Source organism: Hippocampus comes, unplaced genomic scaffold (genome assembly GCF_001891065.2).
Source record: "Hippocampus comes isolate QL1 unplaced genomic scaffold, H_comes_QL1_v1.1 scaffold158, whole genome shotgun sequence".
Lineage (NCBI taxonomy): Eukaryota > Metazoa > Chordata > Actinopteri > Syngnathiformes > Syngnathidae > Hippocampus > Hippocampus comes.
This window is the reverse complement of record NW_017805548.1, coordinates 55,863-60,322: the sequence shown is the minus strand read 5'-3', so window position 1 is coordinate 60,322 and position 4,460 is coordinate 55,863. Positions and strand designations below refer to the sequence as shown.

At 40.6% G+C, this 4,460-nt stretch overlaps 1 protein-coding gene across 4 annotated transcripts in view; it reads left to right on the top strand.

Moving 5' to 3' along the window:
- The first annotated feature begins 366 nt into the window (after nucleotides 1-366).
- Nucleotides 367-4,460, top strand: part of scrn2 (secernin 2) — a 22,063-nt gene continuing 17,969 nt past the window's right edge. For 3 of the 4 annotated variants that reach the window (XM_019879822.1, XM_019879820.1, XM_019879821.1), the window contains exon 1: nucleotides 369-590. The gene's annotated coding sequence lies outside the window, so the exon portion shown is untranslated. Of the gene's footprint in view, nucleotides 591-4,460 lie in introns of all 4 variants that reach the window. The other variant, XM_019879823.1, reaches the window with a different exon arrangement.

The following is a 4,460-nucleotide window of genomic DNA, read 5'->3' as shown; positions in this document are numbered from 1 at the left end:
TCTAACATAAAAGAATAGAATGCTCAAATATAAAATGAAAAGAATTGATAATTTAACATAAGCTTACAGATGTATCTTTCAGGTGCTGAAAAATCTGTAACAGAATCAGATACAGAAAACTATATCATATGACAATTGAAATATCTCGTAAAGTGGACAGTTTAGCAGATTTCTGAGCTGGACGAATTAAATTCTATGAAGGTTCCTTTCTAATTTTTACTCGAAAGAAATGACAAAACTCTTAAAATAAATTGTCTTTCTTTTAAAATTATTGGTGGTTTTATTAACCTCAAATTCTTACTGTTTCAATGAACATTTCGATCCGCGCACTAATATCAAAATGCTCAAACGACTTGCCGTAGTAGGCAATCGAGCTTCGACAAGTTTGGCAAAAAAAAATGAGGCAATGGCTGCCAACGCTGCTGAGCTCACATGAGCGACAAGAGACCGTGATCAAATTAGTGTGCGACCAGAAGAGACGAGTCCCTTAAGTACAGTACAGTATACTTTAGGATTTCTTGGTCACGTGACTCTTGTGCCTCCAACCTATCATTTACCAGCTGGCCGTCAGCGCTCACAATATACGACAGGTAAATGCTTTTTTGGCAGCAATAGTAACCGTTTTTTGCCCTAGTTTACACAGTTCTGAAAGTGGCAGGGTAAAGTCTCCCCCACTCAAAAAAAGGCTAGAGATATTAGACGACATGCGCATTTCATTTCTGCAAAACCGAGCTTTAGAATTCACCGCGGTCAAACCAGCCTCCACTCGCAAAATTGAAGTCAAGTGAGCCGCCACTGCGATTTTCAATACTGTGCATTACGGTAATCTGCCGCCAGCGAGTGGCGTTGGCCACCTTCAAAATAAAAGTGCCTCCTCTAACGCATAAACGTCATTTGTTTGGGTGAAAAGAAATTAATTAAAATATAAAATAAGTACTTTCTTGGCTGTCAGCTAACGATACGTTCACCGGGGAAGAACAAGAACTCTCAGAACAGCACAAAAAAGCGTTCTCAAATGGAGATAAAAAAGTTGATCTGAAAACATGTTGACATTTTCGACCGTTTTAGGAAAATTCCTAAAAATAGAATGTTCGTTATCCCGTGAGGGCTGTAGGTCAGGGGATAACTACAGCACCCCGGCTATCCAACCCGACCACGCTTGTTCGAATCCGATGTTGCATTTGGGAATAAAAGGCATCCGAAAAGGGAAAATATGCCCTTATTCCCGACAAGTTGGCCTGAACGCCAACATGTTGACATTTAAAACCGTTTTGAAAAAATTCCTAAAAATTGAACCTTCGTTATCCCGTGAGGGCTGTAGGTCAGGGGATACCTACAGCACTTCCGCTATCCAACCCGACAACTCTGGTCCGAATCTGATGTTGCATTTGGGATTAAAAGGCCTCTGAATTGACAAAATATGCCTTTATTATTATCAGGTCATTATTCCCCTTACTATTATAAGGTCATATTTTCCCTTTTCGGAGGCCTTTTATTCCAAAATGCAGCATCGGATTCGAACAAGAGTGGTTGGGTTGGATAGCCGGGGTGCTGTAGTTATACCCTGACCTACAGCCTTCACGGGATAACGAAGATTCAATTTTTAGGAATTTTTTCAAAACGGCTTAAAATGTCAACATGTTTGGCGTTCAGGCCAACTTGTCGGGAATAAAGTCATATTTTCACTGTTCGGAGGCCTTTTATTCCAAAATGCAACATCAGATTCGGACCAGAGTGGTCGGGTTGGATCGCCGGAGGGCTGTAGTTACTTCTACACCTACAGCCCTCACGGGATAACGAAGGTTCAATTTTTAGGAATTTTTTGAAAACGGTTTAAAATGTCAACATGTTTGGCGCTCAGGCCAACTTGTCGGGAATAAGATCATATTTTCCCTTTTCGGAGGCCTTTTATTCCCAAATGCAACATCAGATTCGAACGACAGTGGTCGGGTTGGATAGCCGAAGTGCTGTAGTTATCCCCAGACCTACAGGCCAACTTGTCAGAAATCAGGTCAACATGCCAGTTTTCAGAGGCCTTTTATTTCAAAATGCAACATTGGATCCGGACGAGGGTGGTCTGGGTGGAGAGCCGGGGTGCTGGATTCCTTCTTTTAGGATGTTCTAAAAATGGGCGAAAAGATCAACATGTCAGAATGCAGGCCATCTTGTCACTTTCCAGAGGCCGACATCAGATCCGAATGAGGGTGGTCTGGTTGGATACCTGGAGTGCTCTAGTGTCCCACACGCCTGGTTTGATTGAGGGATAACTGAAATTCATTTTTAAGAATCTTTTGAAATAAGGAGAGGAGCTCAAAATGTCATATTTGAGAGGCATTTTAATTGGTAATGGAACATTCGATCTGAATGCCAGTACTGTGGGTGTATACCTGGCATGCCTTAGTGTGTCCGATACAACGCAAATTCAAAGTGCATGAAAATGACGACTCACCACAGCCCCGAGCTTGATTTTCTGCAATCAGACGGTCCCATCTCGGGGTAAAAGGAGACAATGACACCTCAAGTGTGTGGTTTATGTCCAGTCTACTTCGTAATTTTGTTTTCGTCGCCGTTGCTGCAGAAACCCCCCGCCTCACACAGGTAGGGTGTCGGAAATAGCAACAGTGCTATTGTGGCGATCTCAGAGAATTCAGCCATAACTTTCATCCAGTTGTCTCGAACGTACTTTTAAGGCCGCCGTGATTTGCGATCTCCAGCAGTTTTTTTACTCATTTTGGGAGCTTCTGCGTTTTGTTTTGAAGTAGTCGGTCACGTGATGGAGAAGCGTGGCTTGACGTGTGTCAAGCGTGACACAGACGGATGTAACGGAGAATCCGGTAGTTTTTCAAAATAAAACATCTTTCGTATTCCGAAATAAAACTGAATTAAGGCAAGTTCTTTCTGTGCGGCCCGGTACCAAATGCCCGGCGGAGCGGTACCGGTCCGCGGACCGGCGGTTGGGGACCCCTGCCCTAGTGTGTCGACAACCTGGTGTGGTTGCGCAATCACCCAGATTGATTGTTTTAATGATTTTTTTTTTTTAATATCGAGTGAAATTGATGTAGAATTACCATTTACTTTATTTTCTATCTCCACTTGAGAACGCTTATTGTTGCTGTTCTGGGAGTTCTTGTTCTTCCTCTGTGAATCTTTACCCGACAGCCAAGAAAGCCAGAAGCTTTTTGAAATTAGAGATAGTTATAATTTAAGGGGTACCAACCAATTCAAAAAATCCAAAACAAGAACAAACATCAAGCAAAGGTGTGTATCAGTAATAGGTGTCAATCTGTGGAATAATTTCGAAACGGACCTGAAGATAAGTAAATCGCTCGTTGAGTTCAAAAACAAATTCAAAAGATTGATACAAAAAAACTACACAAATCAGAGTGAAGAAAATAAATTTGATATTCTTATAAAATATATTAATTCAACGGAATTACATTGATCAATTTATTAAATATATTAAAGAATGCAGTATTTACAATGAATATGAGAAAATTGATATATAAAGGAGAAAGAATGAGTATATATATACAAACCGAAATGTGTATAAATAGATTAGTACAGTACACATAAGGGTAAAAGTATTTGATGATATGTAGATTTTTTCTTTTTGTATTGAAAAAAGATCAATTCATATACTGTTACATAACAAGGGGTAGGACTAGATAAGTTATTTACTTCTTCCTACTCCTTTGAACATAAAACTGTGATGATGTCTTTCTTTATTTTTCTTTTTTTTCTTTTTATAATTTTTACTTGCCTTCACTTTTGTCAATCTGTTATTGTATTGTATGTTCTATATGTTCAATAAATAATAAAACAATAAAGTACTTATTTTGTATTTTTATTAATTTCTTTTAACCAAACAAATGACGTTTATGCATTAGTGGATGCGCTTTTATTTTGAAGGTGGCTAACGCCACTCGCTGGCGGCAGATTACCGTAGTGCAGAGCATTGACAATCGCAGTGGCGGCTCACTTGATTTCAATTTTGCGAGTGGAGGCTGGTTTGAACGCAGTTAGAATTCAGGGTTAATCTTATTTAATAAACACTGACAGCCAACAACATGCTACCATCTCACATTTGATGAATTTATTTCCAGAATTCAACTCTGACGTTGACACGAATGCGAAAATAAAGCGATGCCTCGTACATTAGCGCCGGGATTTGTGCGGATTACAGTCAATAAAGTGCTCTCTGCACAAGACTGTCTCCTAATCCCGATTGTCGCAGGTATGGAAGAAGTGGTCGGTGTTCAGCTCTTCTCGGACTCAATAACAATCGAACGTGTGAGCTTTGCGTTGATCTTTTTCCTCGTCGACTGCACACACATGCATTGTATGCATGTGTCGTTCGCGAACGAACCGGTAGAGCCGGCTCTTTGAAGTGAACGACGGGAGCCGGGTCCTAATAGGGAGCCGCTCCTAATAGGAGCCGACTTTTTTTTTCCTCCTGACCC